We start from the raw sequence: 22,973 nt of genomic DNA, 5'->3' as shown, positions 1-22,973 counted from the left end.
GCAGCCCCCTCTCTCGCGGAACAAGAGAGATGTCAACGGAATAAAATAGATGTTTGGGCCGGCCTCGAAATCTACCTGCTGGCCCCAGGAACAAAAGTGATATGATGAAATTAGCCTTCAACCGCGGAACAAAAGCGACACACGCCTTTCAAAATCGGACTCAACTACCTCAGGGTTTTAAATATTTGACATACTAGAACACGTTGAAACTGCAAAGTGTCTTACCGTCGTGATGGCGACACCGTGGTTAATGTTAATGAACATGTCCACATGCGCTGCTCTAATGAACACATTTAAAATTTATGAAAAGGAACAGCTGGGAAGGGAGGAAAATATCATCCGAAAGTTACAAGTTGAGCAACGCCGCACTGTCGACTTTGTTTACGTTGAGGTTGAATGAATTACAATAATGAATGGTGATGTTTTTGTGTCTATCATATGTTGGATTAATATTTGGTCTACGTTTAATGCTAGTTCCTTTATTTTGCACTCTAATCCCTCCCAAAGCCTAAAACAAGAAAAAATATTCTCCTCTCTAATGGAATTCGTCGAAAGTGAATTCTCCCACCATCTTACAATGTATTACCTATTTAACTTCATAATTTTTACTAATCTCCCATTCAAATCCTCTAATGGACTGAAGTCCCACCACTACACTGTTCTAGATGGAATAAACGGAACTAAGGAATTGATGTTATGATCTAAAACGGATTAGTACATAAACCTTACGTAATGTAAGTTTATTTTTATATTTCTCAATTAATATTGTCATACTTATTCAGCTGCATTTGAATAACTTGCATTGCCTCGTTTCCTCGAACCTTTTACTACACTTACATTGCAAATAGGACATTCCATCCCCATTTCAAAATACAGTGACATTTATTATATACCAACCTGATAAGCAAGCCAAATGCCCAAAATTAAAAAGGAAAATATAACTGAATTTATCACACTCAATGAGAATTTCAACTATGTTTTCGTATCTGGGATGTTTACTCCACTATTCAATCCGATTGTTCAATAAACTACAAATTTCAGTGAAGTTAATTCAACTTTGCTCAATACAACACGACAGTAAAATTGACTTACAGGCCAACTATTGACTACCCAAACACTGTTTTACTACCCCGAGAACGGACTCCAATACACTTACCCTTACAAATCGTACATAACGCTAACCCCTTTTTATAGGCTCACAATTTAGCAGCAAGATCCATGATTACAGCGAGAAAAGCAGCAAGACGGGGTTGGTTCTATCTGGGGCGCGTTAAAATGATCGTTTTTCTAAACACCCACCCCTTCCCTCCTTAACGTAATCCCGGGCTTTGTTTGCGAAGAAGGGTTGTCAAACGGCTAAGCCAAATGAATGCTGGCGGATTTACACTTTAAATATCCGACCATCTGGAGACGCTGTGGACTTTCCCGCGTTCTTGACGGATCTATTTTGTTTACGCGCTAGAGTTTTGTGAATGGAGGTTTATAACTTTAATTGTTTTAAATCATTTTAATTTGATTTGAAAGTATACGTACGATTCTCGTGTTAAAGCTAGATTCAGTTTTTTATGTTAAGTAGTTAAATTGAGGGTCAGGGAGTTGGCTCATGGTTAATCATTTCTGTTGAAAACACCAACGTCTTAACCAAGCCGACCTGAATAGGCAACATAATTTCAAATTTCAAAACCCCCCAACTTTTTTAATACCCGGGGTAGCTAAAATATAGGTAGCTAAACTGGGACGGGTGGCGTCGTCCTGTAATCCAGCTACTAGGAGGTTACGAATTGTGGATATTTATAGGCATGCACTGTGGATGCGATACTCCCTTGTGTGGATTAACGTCCGCACGAGTGAGTATTACGACTATCTGCAGTCAGATTCCACTATAAACTGTAGGTCCCTTGGTTGCCATTAGCTGTATGAGCTATCAATTAACAGCTGTGTCTAAGGAATAAGTCGGCCTTGGTCACTAACAAGACTACAAGATCGCGCCACTCATCCTACACTCATCTCCATTCATACTTGGCTTAAAATACCTACTTTGTATGGTCGCCATTTCATTGAATTAATTATTAAAGTATGTTATGCTATAAAGTGGTCTAATAAATTATACTAGCCAAAGACTCAGATGATCTTAGGCGTCTAACAAAACTAAATAGGTCATTTTGCTCACCCTTCATTCATATTCAACTTAAAAACACACAATGTATGTCACTATTCAATCAAACACTAAACGGATTCAAACTAATAATAAAACTAGGCCTATTGTGAATGACAATAAAAATAAATTTTAAAAGCCTTTGAGGAGAACCGGATTACTAGTTAAAAAGATTTCTAAGAAAAGTAAGCTTTACTCGTATTATATGTCAAACAATAGCATAAAAGCGTCAGCAGAGGGAGAGGGATTTCCTCACATTTTAACATCGTGTAGTACGATCGGAATAGCTTTACCTTATTAAACTGTCTCGGCGCCGAACGGTTCTAATCTCATTCCGTAGACCTCCTCCGGGTGTCAGGCTAACAAGTGTTTGTGACGCAGCGTTCAATTCAGGGTTTCTGTCCTGAAATTGAGGCGAAAATTTGATTCCGCCTTCCTGAATGAACCTTCTAATGGCGATGTATTGAGAAACCGACTCCCTCTCCTACACCGGGGCTTTGTCATGGGATAAGATCTTTCCAGAGTCACACATAGGGATGTCAATGTTTGAAAGTACATTTTAAATTATAGAATTCAAAATTAAAATCCATGTTATTAATCCTAAAATTGAATCTATATATTAATACGCAAGCAGTTTTCTTTTCACAGTCATAACTCGATAACGGCTTGACGGATTTTAACGTTTGAGGTGTCAAATTGAAGGTATTTTCCCGTAGATGTGCAAATACGTCTCGGAATATAGTGCTCATAGAGTGCAACCGCTTATAGTACATATAACCAAAGCAGTATGAGAGCTATGATCTAGAGAGCTAGAGAGCTAGCAGTAGTATGATCTATATTTAAATATTTTAGATTACTTTTTATAAGTTTTTTCAACATAATATTTTTTATATTTCTATAATTTTAGTCATAGAAATTACTTTAGAATGACTCTTTAATTGACGTATTAATGTTTATGTTTTTTTTTCTCTTTATTATTTTATTACAAGTTGCAGTTTTGCTCGATTTCGAGCATCGGGTTATCTAGTAGATTATGAAGCCTTGAAACACAGGCAATAGTTCAAGAATACGTTATTAGTATACTAATTTGTATAATGGTACAGTATTTGGAAATATATAACTTCTTATTAAGCAGGAAACCCACTAGTCCGACGTCCGACACTGTCGACACGACACCTTCTAACAAGTCTCCGAGTCTTGGTCTTCTTATGGAAGAGTTGTTGTTTTTTTTATTTTCGGGAGGGTTTCAAATGGAGCTCATAAGTTTTGAACATATTCCAACTTCTCGTCAGGAAATTGTTAAAATACTTCGCCATGTGGGTATATTGAGATTATTATTGTGTCAAGTGAAATAAGTGTTTCTTGAATTTACATTTTGATTATTATTATTACATATACCTCATAAACATAATCATTTGGGTAAGTTTATTGTACAAGTGGGTCCATAGGAATCTTAAACTCTTTAAAAAAACTTACAATGTTCTAAGGATGACACACCATTTAATATTCTGAGTTTTTTTTTGTAGGGTTAGAGCGTTTCTTACAGAAGCAAAATGGCCTCATTCATCCCATGAGCATTATGGCTATTAAAAAATCAAATAAGCCTATACCATGTAGTCATGTAGTCACAAGCTATATTAACTTAAACATATATGCAAATACGTACCTGTGGGCTTACTCTAAGAGTCAATATAATTAATTTAATGGCTTAAAGCATTTACTTCAATTTGATTTCATATACTTTCTTTTGCAAGATAAATAACATAATTGTTTTGTTAACGACAAAATACCATTTTAACGAGCAATTTTCCAAGAGAAACGCCTTTACTAGCCCACTATCCAGTCTGGAGGGGGTGGGGGTGGGTCGCCATTCTGGTAAGAGATTTGCAAGTCTCTCACTGAATATTCAGAACCAGGGGCATCTTCAGCTAGAGACATCTTTATTATCTTAACCACCCCCGGATCTTTAATCTTGAACACGTTTCTCCCCTTCTCAACACTTTAACGTTTATTTCCCTACTGTTGAAAAGCTGTAAATTAAAAGGAGTGTACGAGCTGATAATTAAAAACTTGGTGTTAAGTCGGTTGCTAAGCCCCTCCTATCCCCAGGCGCTAACTTCGGCTACTTAAGACCGTACAAGACTACGCTCTGAATTTTAACTAATCACCACCAAAGTCGGGATACTTCGTTCAAGTTTAACTAGGCAAAATCGGTGTCTTAGTTTTATCTGTGTCATAATAAAGTGGAATAGTTTTATAAAGACGAATTTATTACCTTTAGATTGCAAGTTCAGGCACTCTATCCACAGGACTAGAATATTTTTAGAGTGTAAATTACATTTATATATTTATGTGATTTTTATTTTTTATTGAACAAACTTTCATGTATATTAACACAACTGAAGTTACTTTCAGTAGTTTTATTTTAAGTATCCGAAGGTATTTTATGAACTCAGCCTGTTCAGACATAAAATTAGGAGTAAAGCAATAGTCAACGAGGTTAAAGGAGGTTAGGTTTTTAAATTACTGGAACCTTACGACTAAGGAACACCTCTTTTCTCTTTTGGCTCAAGTACGCCACTGCCGAGGGCAGTTTTGTCCTGGTATTACAGGCACCAAGGCCGAGGGCTGCCTACGCTTGGATTGACACCGCAGAAGCAAAAGAGGGTAAAGTTTACCCTCCAATCCTATTACTTTATCAGTAAAATTAACTAATTTCCTGCCCCTGTTACCTCTTGCTTTACTCTAGAAGTTCCGCACACATTAACGGGCCCTGGACCCATGGATAATTTAGAACTTCAAGTAAAACGCAACACCTTCCATGTTTAAAAAAAATTTGATTCATTATTTCAAAACTTTATTTTAGCTTAGTAGTTTGGTGGACATAGTTCTTGTCTAGTCATCAGAACGTCACACGTTCGATCTTGAACATCAATAGCATTTTCATCGTTCAAACTGAACCTAGTTGTCCATGATCGTTGGGTTTTAATTAATGATCTCATATATAACCATTACACACTGATAGTTGACAGTAACAAACCTCAAAGCTATTATTCCAACAATTCAACATCCATCCTTCGACCTCATTGACCTTGAATTCCTCCTTGAAATAATCTAAACATACTTAACACAGTTAGAAGGGCGTCAACCGAACTATTCTGTCTTTAAAACGCTTTGGTTGTTACCTATCTTAATATTCACTACCCTTTTGTAGTATTTGAATAACTTGCCTTCAAACATTTTGGCTCAAGACCTAAACGATTTGCAAGTCGACAAGTCGCCTTCGTCTGTTCGATTGCTCTTTGACTGATTGGGACGAAACTTGGTTGAAAAACTAATAAGGAACGCAGGTTGGCGCGGGCCGCGTCGCGCATCGTTATCCCTAATGAGGAATCGCCCCCCCCCCCCCCCTACGGCACTTCACCCCCACAGCCCGACCCAAGACGCCAGTTGTGCATTTTTTATAGCTCATTATACGGCGTTCTCGTCTCCACCTTTACCCTCCATGTTTAATTCTTAATAATCACATCTTTTGCCACTCCGTCCTCCTCACTTGTTTGCCGAGATAATTTAATATTTTTTCAAAGCTAACGAGGACGTCTCCCCCTATAATTATCATTATTTTCCAAACGCACATCTCTTGTTTTTTCTGATCTTCGTAGCAGAGTTTTCTTCTGCAGTATACATTATGGACCCTTTGGATGGAGGAAGTGGTACTTGGGGGTGAAAGAGCCTATCACGACTTTTGGCACAGGGGTGGCAATAGAGACACAAACTAGTCACTATCCGATTAAAATGTTAATTTTAGACATGGGTGTATTGAAAAGTAATGTATTTGCAGAACCAAATTTGATTGATCGTATTTCAAAAATATGTAACATATCATATTTGTAATGGATTTCTCTTCTCACGTTGTGTTTGTTTATTAAAAAATCTGAAATGGCCTTAACATGTGTTCAATTCAACTAAAAGGTCACTTTAAAAATTATTCGTGTTTGTCTTTTGCATATTATTAAAACAGCAGTAAAAAAAATTGGTACACTATACTTTATCACTTGGGCCAAAAGTGATGCAGCACAATTTCAAATAGTATAACTTTAAAAAGATTCTTAAGAATAGGACCGAACTTTGCAATTTCACTTCCATATAGTTTAACCTGACCTAAAAGTTGTTTCTGTTGTATCCATAAGCTGCCACGTTTTTACCCTTATAATTTCTGACTATTTATCTTTTTTTTTTTAGATGGAAAAATATTCAAAATAGTTGATGAGCATAAAATAAATCAAACTAATATGACACTAGTCGAGACTTACTCAAACCATTCCATATATGTAATCCTTGGTTTATTTGGTTTTGGGGCACAAAATGTAGTTTACTCAGTACTTTTCTAATCTCCTTACGGAAAAGTGTAACTGGTTAATGAAATTTGACTTCTCGAAGATCAAAATTGAGCTGCATTTGCATAATCAATTCAAAATCAAAACACTGAAAATTCGTTTAAAATTCTCGACCCTCAATGGCGAAACAAGAAATCAATGTAAAGCAAAGGACTAAGCCAAACAACCCTTAACTCGTTCGACCTTTCCAACCGAATACAATAAGAGGAGGGTAGATTATTAAATGACCGTCAATAATGTAGCCGGCCAATCTTAAGAGAGCGGTGAGAGTTGGGGCAGAAGGGGTGAAGAGACCCTTGACCGTTCTGAATGTTTGATAATGCTTGTGTATGCGGAGAGAAGAGTTGGGACAAAAGGTGGGACCATGCAGTACTCCTTCAAACATTCATCCAGGATAATGATGTCCTCTCGTACCGTAGATAACGGAGGTGTTGGGATGCTTGAGTCTAGTGGTGGATGAAAATAGCTTGAACTGACAGTGGCTTAAACTGACTATAACTCACAATAGCTCGCACTGACAGTAGTTCATACTTACAGTGACCAAACTATGACTATAACTCACAATAGCTCACACTATCAGTAGTTCATACTGACAGGGACCCAAACTGACTATAACTCACAACAGCTCGTACTATAACTCACAATAACAGTAGTTCATACTGACAGTGTCCCAAACTGACTATAACAGTCGTTCATACTGACAGTGTCCCAAACTGACTATAACAGTAGTTCATACTTACAGTGACCAAACTATGACTATAACTCACAATAGCTCACATTATCAGTAGTTCATACTGACAGGGACCCAAACTGACTATAACAGTAGTTCATACTTACAGTGACCAAACTATGACTATAACTCACAATAGCTCACATTATCAGTAGTTCATACTGACAGGGACCCAAACTGACTATAACTCACAACAGCTCGTACTATAACTCACAATAACAGTAGTTCATACTGACAGTGTCCCAAACTGACTATAACTCACAATAACAGTAGTCCATACTGACAGTGTCCCAAACTGACTATAACTCACAATAACAGTAGTTCATACTGACAAGTGTCCCAAACTGACAACAACTCACAATAACAGTAGTACATACTGACAGTGTCCCAAACTGACTATAACTCACAATAACAGTAGTCCATACTGACAGTGTCCCAAACTGACTATAACTCACAATAACAGTAGTCCTAGTCCATACTGACAGTGTCCCAAACTGACTATAACAGTCGTTCATACTGACAGTGGTCCAAACTCACAATAGGTCGCACTAATTAAAAAAAATATTATTTTAATTTTTAATTTAAAAATAAAACTGGTTAAAAACTTTTTCACACACACGATATGATATGAAACGTTGCAACTGTTGCGAGGGGGAAGAAGGAACCCCCCTTTGACAACAGATGGGAAGACTGTTAAGGCCCCAACTTCCATGCAGACGACTTTAATAACAGTTTTGACATTTCTGGAAGAGTGCGGGGCCACCATCAAACCGAATCTTGCCCGTAAATCACTTTTACACCCCCTCCCCCCCTGGTGGGGCTACTTACCCTCCGATATCTTGCTCCCATTTATTAAATCCGCCGCTCTTTTTATAGATCAACAGTCTTAATCAGATCAACTTTTACTTAGCTCAGTTTAATTAACGTCCTCTTAAGCTTCAGTGACGTGGAAAATTTATGCCGTGAAAGAAATTTTGAAGGTTGGACGAAGTAAACAGTCGTTTTGACACCGATGTTTCTACAAGACGTATCAATTTGCCACTTTGTGTAATCGAATGGTTCCAACAATCGTGTGAAATATCTTTGACACTTGGAATTGTTTGTTCTGAATATAATGTCACATAGGCTACTTGTTAGAGTATACAGTTGGGTGTTGGTAATCTCGTACATTTTATAATACTAGTGAAACAGTAAAATGTCTTTCTAAGCATCATCCAAATATTCCATGAAAACATGTTTATGACGCCAAGCTGCATCTTGGTCTAGGAGTTGGAATTCGATTTTCAACTCCGAGTAGTTGAGGCGTGGACGAATTAAGACTGGCTGTCGAACGAATTAGATTGTGCTGGTTTTGTTTCTGTAGCTTATCAGCTTATCTTTGTCACAATCAACTAAATGGTAAAATATAATATTTGGTTCAAGTATTAATTGTAACTATATCAATGAATGTTTAATATAAATGTCCTATGTCATTATAAATCCTATTATTATAAACTACTTTCCCTTTTTGACTCGATTTTTTTCTTTCTTTACACCTTTTATATATTTCATAACGCTTACGTTTTCTGCTGTGGCTTCCCAGTAAAATTGTTTTACCTTTTGTAAATGTGTAATTAGTATGTAGAGTAATAATTATTATAACTGTGTTAGATTGTAGATTGTAGAATATGGATGGACTGATTATAACTCGTTCCCCACGCACAGGCTTCGCCTATGTGGAGAGGATCCATTAATTTTTAGAGTTACTGTTTTGTATATTTTGATTCATGGAATAAATTATGTTTGATTTGATTTGAATGTATATTTTTTTCTTTAAGAGAGTGCATCTTTCAACACAATTCGATGATACTCTCTGCCTAGGATTGGGTACTGATGGTCGGTTTAACTAGTGGAACTTTGCCGCAACTGTAACATAGTTTACAATTAATTATTTACCTATTGGTAACGTTCATAGAATTGTAACATATTAACAATAGAGATGGAATACGCATGCCATAATAAACGCTTAACCCATGTACGATACCAACCAAGAAGTTGGCATCGCCAACTCAAAGATCAATTGTAAATTATAATTACAGCAGTTCTAGTAAAACTTGGAAATTTTAAGTCTTTTAATTAGGAACTAGCTTCTGTGCCGTATCAATAACATAATTTTCATAATTTATGGTTTTGGAATCATTCTTTGTTCCAATAATCAATTACATGAATAAACCTACACATAGTTGTGTAATAGCTATTAATTTAATTTGTCTAGAACATCTGTCTGAAATTGTGAAATAAGCATTTAGCAGTTCTGACTGTTTACATTTAAATGTCAACGCAAAGGTAAACAAAGTTTTAATTTTCTCATGGAAACCAATTAATATTTTGAAAGCCTCACCTTAAGACTTTGGACATCCAAGGGGCGTAGCCCGAGAGGAACTCAGGAAAGTGAATAGGCCTATGACATTCCTAGGTATGTGGACAATCTTTGTGCTTAAATTGGGCTGTATCGGTTAAGTATTTTAGTCGTGGCAGCTGCACAGACAAACACTACCTCAATTTTATGATATAGTATATAGATAGATAGATGGTTGCACCTCGGTAAATACTTAAATATTTCTTACGATATTGCCACTCAGCAACTAATATCATGACTCTAGCCACATTTCACAGATATATGTTATCCAAAAACTACCCAAAGATCAAACATCCCCACACCATAGCTCATACAAAGTTCCATCGCGAGAATAGTCTAGATTGGAAACATAATCATAAAATACGTTCCCGCCGGGACAGACCCGCAGGCCGGCAATATCTCGAATCGCGCGGCTAATGTCAGATCTTATAGGCCAATAAAACGTAGCACGGTGCTTGGTATTCTTGTCGCCGCGTAAAAAACCTTCGGGTCCCGCGTAAAACGGCCAATATCATCCAATATTGGCCTTACACCTGCTCTAATCCGGCGATATTGCCCATGAGTCATATCAGATCGAATCACAAGCATTGTCGTCTCCGTCGCTTCAGTACCCAATAACTGTTCTTTCTCTCTGAGTAGTGGGTAAAGACTTTCTAATTAAATTTCTTATTGGTTTTGGGTTGAATGTGCAATACATAATCAATGCTGCTTAAAGAATTAAGGTATTGCGTACAAATTCTTAACATTGTTTTGCCTTTTCAAATTATTGAATTTGTATAACGAATTGGAGAATATTTATACTTGTTTCTTAAGTTGTTTGCTTGTAAATTGTGCGTATAGGTACTTAAGAACATGGTTTGGTATGAAATTTTAAATTTCCTTCATTCTCCAACACGTGTCATTTGGCTCAATAAACAGCTGTCAAAATTTTGAGAAAATCGATTAGGTTATGGATTGAAATGGAAAATGTGCAATATTTTAGACCCGGAATTCATGTCTTGTGGTAGAAATGGAATGTGTACCAAATTGGCTTAGTTTCCCTTTGATTTCTACAACATAACTAGTTATTTTTTGTTCTGAAAATTACTTAGATTCTTAAATTTCTCGTTGGCATTATCCCCAAGAATATTTACTTGTTATCACATTCCCCAATAGGTAAGTGGGTGCATCCATAAAAATATAAAAATTAGTTCCATAAAAATGGGTGTAATCCATGAAAATGTTTCTACGCCTATGATTTTTTTACCAGTCATTCCTTGCAAAACATATTCTATATTACCAGGAACAAGATTATATATTTTATAATCAACCATACAATGGATGATTAAACTATTTACAGACCACTTTAATTGATTCATACATTTTTGTTCGTTTATGAAAAACAACACGCTAAATTCAAAATCGACTAACTAGAATTAAAAATCTTCTCTTTCGTGTTAGAAAAACTCGGTGATACAAATTCGAAGGAAATCGGAAATTCAGGTTTTGGGGAAATTCGATTACATTTGGAAGCAAAGGGGCCGAATTGGGTTGAATCGAGTATCGGCGACTCGCAGTGGAATATTGATACTCTGCCGTGAGGACAAATAATGTAAGGGGGGTCTGGGGGGGGGTGGGGGGCATCCACTTCACAAAGGAGACTAGAGAACAGCAATACATGAGAAACAAGCAGCTTCCTATACCTGACCACTTGTAAACGTCTTACACACAGATCTTGGACGATCTCATACGATGTAAGGATATATTCGATAAATATTGTATTTCATTACTGTACTAGGGCCGAAAGTGGCTATTTCCGGCGCTTGCAGGTGACGCCGAGCATGTAAGAGTTATTTTCACGTACGAGACGAAGCCGAGGACGGGAATAATAGAGCAAGAGTAGGAAAATAGCATTCGGTACGAGTTATGAACGATATTTTTCATCACGACGAAAAATACACACATAAAACATACCTCAGTAGTATTCAAATAGGACCACACTTTATTATTTAAAATACACTTCACAACGTACATAATGGTTTTATGACTATGGATTTTTTTATTAATACTTCGTCACTTACTTTAATTGACTTGACATTTTGTTATTTATACCAGTGTCTAAACTTTCTGTATTCCTTTTCATTTCTTTCACGTGATTTTCTTGGTGGAAGGTGATTAGTTACCCCTGAATCAGTTTTCATCAAATCATCAGTAATGTTCGACATACTTTGAGCTATTTCAAACACGCACTATTCTAAAAACACAGCAAAAGAAACTAATGCCTGTCTGCATACATTTAGATTGTACAACAATGAAAACAGCTGATTTTAAGCATTAAAATAAACCGTAACAAAACACTTTTAGCATCTTTTCGCCTGTTTTATATTATTCTTTTACTGTATCTAGAAACGATCGTTGGTATGCATTTTACGAGTTAAGTTTACATAAGTTTACAAGTCTTATCTTCTTTACTGGGTCTTAGTGTAAGTAGTAGAACATTGTTACTATGATTGCCTTTATACTTTACTTACTTTATACTTTTCATTGAAATGATGACCATTCAAAGTAGGTATTTTAAGCCAAGTATGAATGAAGATAACTTAAGGAAACTGGCTCGATTCCAAGTCACTAAAGCTTGTGGAATCAGATGCCAATATCCATTGCACTATTAACAAAATGATCATATCCAACCAAAGATTGGTGTTAGGTAGGCATACTGTTAGGTTTGTTTTTACCAGTAATTTGTTAATGTAATTTGAATTATTTATTTTTATTTTTTAATGCTTAAGTGTAATTCTACTAATCATGATTTAAAAGTTGCTTAAGAATTCGTAACACTTGTATGACTATTTCAAGTAGAATATGATTTTCTACGTGTCATATGATCTGGAGGAATTTTCCAAAATTTACACTTTTGCAAATATTGATTCTTTTAGCAATTAATGTTTGATTCTATCCTATCCATCGCTTACATACAAGTAATGTATTCTTGTCAAATAAATTTACTTAATAAATATTAACTTTGAAATGTAATTTTATAGTTTACAATATTATGAAACCACTTCCTTACAATGAAATACAATGTGGAATGTAGTTTTTTTCAATATTCCAATATTGTAATAATTACCATTGTACAGTAAAGATTGATTTGGTTTTATTTGATTTTGATACAGGATTAATATGTACAATGTCTTCAAGATATAAAAACCCCCAAATTTTTCCATCGGTAAAGAAGATCATATACTGTAGTTCCATCAACCTCCAATAGAGTGCATCAACAGTCGACAGAACTGCTCGTTGTGACAGGATAGGGAACTGTTTGTTCTGTGTTGTTGAGCCGAACATTTGGTTTTGGAATGCCCAATTATTTTACTTCAATAGAAGTAATATAATCAACAAATCTGGCATAGCATATTATTCAAACATACTTTCAATGATTTATAGCTGAACTGGTGAAGATATTGTTTTAGAACATGTAAAATATTTTGAGTTAAGTAATTAAATTTATATCATTGGTAATATTACTAAAATAGTTATAAACTGATTGAATCCATTTTTATTAAAGTAGGCTAAAGTACATAAATTTCCAAAGAGGATTGTTTTGATATCTATCACATATAGTATGGCAAAACTATGTTTAATATATTAGATCAAAATTGAATATATAAAATCAATTGTACAAAACACTGAAATAAAAATTGGAGTAAAGGGTGTTTCTTTAAAAAAAAAAAAAAACTACAATGTACCTAAGAAAACTGATTTGCCAAGTACACAAAGATCATTAAATATATTGCCCAGCCAATGTACAGAATTCAGAACTTATCATGGAGTGTTTTAAACTAGCTTTAATTTGGACTATTTCTACATCTACGTTGAAAACATGTTAATAAAATTATGTCTTAGCTGAATGTCAATATTGCTAAGCTGTAAATCTATCCTGTACAGGTCGCCGGTTCAATCCTTAGTAATGACAGTAGCTTTTTAGTGGGAGAAAAACACAGCTGTTTGTAATCATTGGAAATTTGACACATAATCATAACTAAGAAATCATACTACTCAGTCAGTATCAAAGCTACTTAGATCATCACACTCCACTTTTCTTAGAAAAAAATTTGCTTAAAATAAAAGTAATGAGGCATGAAAATGCTTATAAATTACTTTCGTCCATTTTGTTGCTTCATCAGGCATATTTCATCACCAATATGCTACTAAGTTACTTTAATATAATTCTAGAAATAAATATTTAATTTATATTTAACTTAATTTTCTACAGTCGCTATAGTCAGTTTATTTTCTTAGAACCACTCTATAAAAATAAGTTGTAACAAATTTTGTTACACAGATTAATTAATTGGTTGAAATGTAATCTCAGTGTTGACTTACAGGTCATAATGAATACAATGTCAAACCTTGCTCTTCCTATAGGCCAGGATGTGATTTAAATATTTAAACACAACTCACCCCCTACTACTTATCTTAACAAAGCTCAACTGCTAGAGTTATAATACCAACAGTTTTTAACCAAAGCTTATCTTAATAATTGAACTAGATACATGTAAAATAATTTTGAATAGCCTTAATTCTTATGTTTAAAGAAGTGCAAAAGTAAGTACATTAAAACGAATTACCCAATAAAAAATAGTTTTATTGTTGTTTGTTTTATTTTTGTAATGCACTAATATTTTTGTTTGCTATCTTTTCGCATTAAAAAAATATTTCATTTAGTTACTAACGTATATTTGAGATAGCTACGAATCATCCACTACCAGTTAAACAAACATTTTGACTTTAGTGGACACCACAATAGCTTAATTGAATTATTCAACAACCAGCAGCTAACCCGTGCCTTGCAACGGGGTCAGTATGTAAGAAAAATGAAAGAGTTATGAAAGAATCCTATACATGGTTTGACAGTTCCATTAAAGTAATGTTAAATAATGTTTACATTCGGGCAAGTGACATTATTATTTTATGTTTATGATCCATACCCTTTCTGTTTTATTATCTGTGCAGTATTTAATATTATCTGTGCAGTATTTAATATGTTTGAACCAGCTGTGTGGAAATTTAAAATGCTTGTTTACATTATTAAACTTTGTGGGTTTGTACTTTGTTACCATGGAGACCAATCAATATTTACTTTTAAATCTCTCGCCTCAGAATTTTGAAAGCCCGCGGGGCAGAGACCTAGTTCAATATCGAAGGGGAAATAGTTCTATATGTATCCTCGGAGCGGTAGCATTATTTTTGTACAATTTGTGCCAAATCGGTTCAGTAGTTTTTGAGTGTATCGCATAAAAACACACAGACAGACTCCATATTTTTTTATGATACTAGATAGATGGGCCAACAAAAGCTAGTTGTTGTTGTCTTCTCGTTATAGATTTAAGAGGGATTGTGTGAATTTTAAATTAAGTATTAAAAGTATTTAACATTTTTATTAAAATAATTGCTACGCCAAATTGTATACATACATTGTTAGCTAGTAGAAAAAATAGCGTTTCTGAAAACTGTTCACAGATGGTATAAACAAATCGATAGATTGCGAAGTGTATACACTCTGAGTGCTGTTGGTGTATTGCCGACTCCCATCTCAGTACAAGCAATATCAGCTGATAGTGTGGTGTTCTTGGATCACTGACGCATCACAGTCGAGGTTGTGAGTCAGTTTAGACCTGTGCGGCGCTCCGTGCAGATAACACCCACCTTGCTACTGGTGTAAGGTGAGATTCTACTGATAATACGTCATTGGCTTAACGCTTTACTACTTTGACAAGTCAAGGTGAATTAGAATTTTGAAGTTGAAGTTTTAATTACATTTTGCTATGATTGATGAAATGAACATTAAACAAAAGGAGGTTAAGTTTTCATAGTTAGCTTGTGTAATTTTTTGTCACTACAATTAGTAGGTAATTTTAACTGACTAAATCTCTAAAACGTAATTAATAGTCTTTTGTAGTTTATAAAAAAATAACCATGGTATTTACGTTGATCAAATTTGATCAATTTTTTTCATTATTGAATATTTAACAAATAAGGATTGTGTTTCCTATATTTTTAGTAATATTTTAGTAAATATTGCACACAAATTTACGCTTTAATTTAATTTCAAAAGCTCATCTCGGTTGTTGTTTTTTCATTTATGTTAAGTGCTCCCACATGTGAGGTTGTATTTTCTGTATTTTAATCACTTATATCATGTTTTACAAGCTGAGTATGAACTGTCAATAAACAAAAGTATTGTAATACATTGTACAATAATAATACTTGGCGATACCAAGAGTCAGCGTTGCGCGCTTCTCGTGCGCGTAGAAGCGCGCGCAAATTCATGCGACAATACAATAGCTAAATTGGTAAACTTATTTTACTCGCGAAAAAATTGTGGATAATATGACGACAAGGCCAAACGGCAACCATCAACCATTTACTAAACATGCTCTATTATGGATCATAAAGTTAGGGAATGTTTATGTCACCTAGTAATTCTAGATTGCGTTGATGTCTTCTGTTTATTTTGGTTATCTAAATTGTCGAATAATTAAATATTGCTTATCCTCTGGTACTGCAAAGAGTAAGGTACATACTGTACTAAACTTCAACGTAAAATCATAGAAAAAGGTTAAGTAGACATCAAACGTAAAACACAACCAAATCATGTTTCACATTTTACTTTAAGACTAGACTCAGCTAGGCTTTTATTATTTAAATATATTTATTTAATCATCATCTTACCGTACTTAATGTATCAATAATTGTGGCAGTACACATAGCATAATTTATGTCATCTTAATCCAAATTCTGAATTTGTGTCATCCAGCAGACATTGAAAGGCTGAATTTTTGCAGATGTGTTATTCAAATGGTTTATTATGCCAAAAGCTAATCTAGACTGTTAGCATCGGCTGATAGACTTTTTTTAATTAATGTTTTGGCTTCAACATTCCCTTCCTTTCCATCTTTCGTTCCAGAAACATAAAAAGCCGTTAAGTTGTTGATTCAGAATCTTTCGGATAAAATCCCGCACTTTTAAGAGGACTTATTACAATATCCGGGGTCAATAATCGTTGATTTTTTATTTCCCAGTTTTCGTTTCGTTCTGCTATTTTTTTTTTTTTTTTTTTTTTTTTTTTACTGTCACGAGTGTAAAAATTTAATTGGTATGAAACACTCTAATAAAGAAAATTTTATCCATTCATACAAGAGGGCTTACTTTCAGGTCTTCACCCCTAGCTGGCTGCGTGGTGGCTCAAAACATTATGTAGAATCAACGGTTATGTTTCACGTTCCATCTAGGGAAACTGCCTGTTTGTGTGTCTGTCGATGAAACCCAAAATGCCTTCTGCCATTGACTATATAACACTACAGCGTAGTGTTATATAGTCAATGCTTCTGCTTACTCTGCCTACTTCAGGAAAATTTAAGCACCAACCAAATTTAAACTAACATTCCTGTATTCCCTAAATTCTATACTAATTAAAACCTGTTCTAACTTATTCACAAATAAAATAATTAGGTTAAAAAAAACCAACTGAGTTTTAAAGCATCCAGATTGCGTAAAACCTTTACGTGATATTAGACTTATTTTCCCTGAAGGGTTTAAGTCTCAAGTTGCCGTCATCCATCCGTAGTACTTTCTATTATCAGTTTATGTTATTAATTAATGAAACAATTTAGTTCACTTTCCCTTTTTCTATTTTACAGTTCCAAAATGTGCATTCAATCCAAGATTTTTACTCAAATGCGTGTGATTATTAACTTAAGTTCAAAGACACGATATTATAAAATACCAATCAGCTGCTTAGGATATTCTTTCAGTATAACTAGCAGCCAGCGTCACTTCGTGACTTGAAAATCCGTGATACATTTGAATTTATTCACAATTTTCTATTGCTCTGAGTTAAATTGGAAATCTATATATTTATTACGTGATAATCATTAACTTATCACTGACTTTATTTTTTAAAGCAACCCCTGAACATAAATTTGTAATTAGTTTTTCCAAATACTAATGAAACATACTATGAAAACACAAAATCGTAAGTAATTTTCTTCTCTACATTTTAAACAAGTAACAGTTCCAATATTTTACTTGGATTCATTAAAATATCAATAACTCTATTAAAATTCAAAATCCTATCAAAACGCAAAATCTAACGCAAATCATTTTCTTTTTTATTTTTACATATATACAATACAATAACGTAACAATATTTTACTTGAATTCACTAAAACATCACCAACTGTAAAGATAACCCCATTTTCGTATGGATGTGAACAAAATTGTATCATAGCCATCAGTTTTGATGTGATCAAATGTAAACTTTAAAAAGTTCAGATAATTGACAACATAATTCAGCACAAACACTGAAATTTTAAAATCCTAAAGGACGAAGGGGATATAATTCAAATCCACAAAAGGCAAATCTACAGAATAAGTGCTTTAAATTTATACCCAATATGCCTATAAAAATAAATATTTAAGGGTCAATTTGTTGAATACAAAAATCCAACAAATTATTTTAACAAATTTTTCAAAACATCGTGATTATTGGTATTAAGTTTTGTACCTAATCGTGATTAACAATTACCACGGTAATCCCTAACATTACTTAGCTAAAGCTATGTTGTAGGTTGAAGACTGTAGATGCTATGATCCACCTCAATTGAAGACAGTTAGGAAGGATCTGTAGCACAGTAGGGTTCCTGTTGTTGTCTATTATTTGACAGTGTTGTTTACAGTATTCTGCTACCCCTGGCAGCCTCCACCCTTTGTATAAACCCCTGGAGTAATATGGCAAATGAATAATATGTAACATAAGAATAATATGTAAGCATGCGTGAGCTCTTTCAGACAATCTCACGTATAATGTTTTTGGTTTTGTGTATATAACAAAATAATTTCAAAGAGCATCTCCAATTTCCAACAAAAGTGATAGCAAAACTATTCCAATCAACTAGACATTTTGGACAAAATAAAACTATACTTCTTTGTATATGCTACATCACTAGTGTTTTTGAAATTTGCAAAACTTCTGGCCCACACTACTATTTATATGACGGCTAAACAAGCAATGGTTTGCAATTTAATTTCACAGTTGTATAAAATTAATAAATATACTTTTAATAAGGAGCCCAAAAATGAAACATTGTACTTGCCACGAGGCTGAGTAAAATTATGCTAAAAACCATAAAAGTTATTCTATTGCAAAACAAGATAGATATTCTCTTGCACTACTTTAATCATTCTCTGATTGAAATTGTGTTGACTTGACCTGACCTCAACAATTGGCCAGACCTTGGACAGATCTTCAATGAATTACCTTCACTAACCTTACACATCTGGTCACCTTATTCTACAATCATAATGGCGTACACCTTACTTAACTTGAAAAACTTATATTAAAAAAATAACAGTAGTAATGGTGGTAAAATAAAATATTTAAACTACTAGTTTATTGTAGTGTTTTTATAGTTTTTGACACCTTTCTCCGATCTATAACACAATTTGGCCGAGATATCTAGTTATTATTTGGATGTTATGAGAATAATTTAATATTGGAAATAGTGCAATCAAAACCCTACTTTCTTTGACACCTATCTTCGCAAAATATCTTTAGATTTTCCTATCCTTCTTTGAGACACAGTATTAATTTGATGTAACAATGTTAATTAAGACATAACTACTGTTCATATATTATGTGTTTTGTACTAATAACCCAATAAAAAAATGTTCCAATTAGAAAACGTTGCCAACCTTTATAATGAGTCTGCAGAAAAAAGAAAAAACGCCACACTGAGAACCACAAAGATGCACCTAGAGACATCCACTGAATCTCAGGCTGCCACTAATTTGCCAAACAGAAATAAAAATGAAATCCCAACTCCTACCGACCCAAAATTTCTCCTCACTTCAAGCCATATACTTTATTTATTTCCGTTCAAATTTGCCACATTACTACAGCAACCCCAAGGAACTTTTCAAAGTAATTTTTTTAACAAAATGTTATATATTTCTGTGAAATGGAGCCAATCAAAGATGTGTAATGGGGCTTATCCCAACTCCGCGCAGTGGTCAGAAATCTGTCAAAACCGACTGTCCAACTCCGCGCAGTGGTCACTTCAGATCCCTCGCGGCACATGTCCAACTCCGCGCAGTGGTCAATTTCGGCTCTCACAGCCCTGACGGTGGAGAGTTGGTGTTTGAACTTTGAAATTGTGTTATACTTTATGTTATGTTTATCATTTATAGGAAAGGAAAAGGGATGATATATACCTAAAACAGGAGATGAAGCTTAAAAACTACTAATATAAGAAGTTTTTAAAAGTCCGTGAGAATGAGTGACTGACGTGTGAATTTATACGTTCCAAATTCTACAATAGTCAATCATTCATATTACTGGGCTTATGAGCTCTCTGAACTTTAGTACCAAGTTCAAAAATATTACTTTTGTATACAACCGCAGATTGCTATAACAAATTAGCTGTAATCATACAACAGTTAACTACACTCCTCAAATTGGAAAAAATGGCCGACAAACTTCTATGTTTTTATGACCTGCAACACAAAATTATACCAATATTTAAAGCAGTATAGGAATTTTAATAAAACTTCAGACTTCAAAATTGACTTTATATTTATATTTAACTAGGTACTCTACGCACAAAATGTTCAAAATTCCAGGGTAAGTGAGCCAAAATTGGTGGTTTTTATCAAACATTAATAATAATCATATAACACAGATTTACATCAAATTAATCATCGTTAACATAAACATCGTGTATATTATTTACAAAACAAACAACAACAAAAAAAGAACAATCCATTTAAATATCTGGACTAAAAATAAAATACAAATTATTAGCCTACTAAAATTGTATAAGTAAAATATATACAAATTTACAAAAGTTACACTTATTTCAAACCATGATAAATTTAAAGTCATATAGTTAAACAATAATTATAAGCTTTAAAATGCGAAGCAATATTAATCTTAGTAAAACATTTTACAATCGTAAATATTTTAAAAATCACAACCGGTAAGTAATATCTTATTAATTTTCCAGAAAAACTAAATCACATTATTGGCAAACCTCAAAAACAAACGTATTCTTTATTGATTACAAAAAGAATTTTAAAATGTTTCCTTTGTGAAAAATGTTATTGGAAGAGATTATTTGTTATTTTTTGTTATTCATTGTTAAGTTTTGTTATTCATTAAAAAGTCCATTGTAGCCACTTTAAGATGCAGAGCAAACTTTTTTACAAAAAAAGAGGTTACAGCAAATTTGCAGTATATTGCTGCCATAAAAAGGTAAAATTAGTGATCGCAGCACAGAAGTGTAACGTAAAACTCATGAAATCGTTAATAAAATGTATTATTAAATAATTGTGAACTGTGAATTTCAGAAACTTTCATACGTATCCACTCTTCGGACGGACTTTTTGAACTTCTTAAGTGGTTTTTAAGTTTCACCTCCAGTTGTGAATCTATAATTTTACTTGTATAATAAGCTAAAATATTTATTTTTTCGTCCTATTAAATGGCGAATTTGACGTCCATGAAGAGGATTTTCATTGAAGCCAGACCCAGACCAACGTTTTAGCGAATTTCCCATACAGGGAATAAGTTATTACCGTAGGTATTATGGTAAGACCTGGACCCACTGATTTAATGTCCCAAAGGCCGAAAACATCATCCGTTCGAATTCATATATATGATTGATATATATAAATGCCCGTTAGCACGATAATTCGAGCAAAAATAAATTTGGTTTGAACGTTAAACCTACATTTATTTGAACGAGTTCACGGACCTGCACGATCGGACCATGAAAACTGGGGTTTATGGTGAAAAAAGTCGAGTTTTCCCAACTTTGACCCTAAAAGAATAAATTTTTGCAATTTCTTTTGAAAGCAATTTGTAGAGCTTAAAGAAAATAATTTAGTATATCAAAGTGTTATTATGCGCCATAATAGTTACATAAAAAATTCCAACAAATTTTAATTTTATAATTTCTATGTTATTCGTATGGAGAATAAGTAAATTGTTGTATTTTCCTGTTAAAGGAGTGTATTTTGATTAAATTTGGAAATGCATTTATTTTACACTTAACTATTGACATTTAACAAAAACACTTACTACCCTGCCTCTTGCAGCAAACCTATGTGTACTCATTAAACTAATGCTATTTAAATAGGGAATAAATAGTACCAATATTTTGAAAGAGATATTTTACTGGTAATGCAATCAGGCAATTAGAAGTTCGCTTAGTCTGCAGTTTTGCTGCGGCGGGGGTATTATTGTAATAACAGCAGCAACGTTTTTGGAAACTTCAACTCACGTCCATGCAAATATGCTGTAGCCTTTGTTTTGTAAAAACTTTACCAAAACAACTACCGTAGATATTAGGAGTGGCCACCGCGCGGAGTTGGACTTGACACTAAAAGTGACCACCGCGCGGAGTTGGGCTGAACCCTTCGGGGGCCATAAAACTTTTCCTCGGATTAAATTTGACCACTGCGCGGAGTTGGGCAATCCTCGTGTAATGCTGGCCTGGTAGTCACAGAGTTTAAAATGCAATAAATTTAGGCTAATTGTCTTGGCCGTCAAGATTTTTTAACTTTGTGGGTCATTTGCTTGCAATAATTGCCGATAAGATTGAATTAGTTTCAAAAAAGTGTATTTAAAATATGTTTGCTTATAAACTGATTAAAATAAAATCAAATAATCATAAATGTAAAAAGTTGTATTTATATGGTGAGATTTTTACCACCGCTTTTTTGTTTTGAGAGATATTTTTACCCAAACGAACACTAAAAACACTGCCCGGTGAATGTGACCTTCCAATAACGACCAATGGACCCTTTATTGCCTGTCTGCGGTCATTTTCTGTTTGCTGATCATGTTATGACTCTTGTACTACATGCATAACTAGCTTCTTCTTCTTCATCAGCTTGTCAGTTATTCTTGCCTGCCATTAATATTGGTATGATTCCATTGTTGAGACGCACTTGGAGATTCTAATCTAATGTATTTTAAATTCGTAAAACATAATATGGCTCATAGCTCATTTACGCTCATAGCCATTTACACGTTTTGTACTTACATATACATTTTAGTTCTATATACATTTGTTATCTAACTTTGTAATGTTTTCCCTAGGTGAAGTTACAGTAAAAAATATTACGAAGAGCAGAAATTATTTTATTTTTAAAAATACATAAATTTGTTTGCTTAAAATTTGTATTTGTTTTGCTTGTTAATTGTTAAAAATGTATCCTTCAGAAAATAATTTCATTATGGGTTTAGCATTG

This window comes from Macrosteles quadrilineatus, unplaced genomic scaffold (genome assembly GCF_028750875.1).
Source record: "Macrosteles quadrilineatus isolate MER2022 unplaced genomic scaffold, UCM_ALF_1.0 Scaffold_3__2_contigs__length_128488019, whole genome shotgun sequence".
In the NCBI taxonomy this organism is placed as follows: domain Eukaryota; kingdom Metazoa; phylum Arthropoda; class Insecta; order Hemiptera; family Cicadellidae; genus Macrosteles; species Macrosteles quadrilineatus.
Note: the sequence above shows the minus strand (reverse complement) of the source record.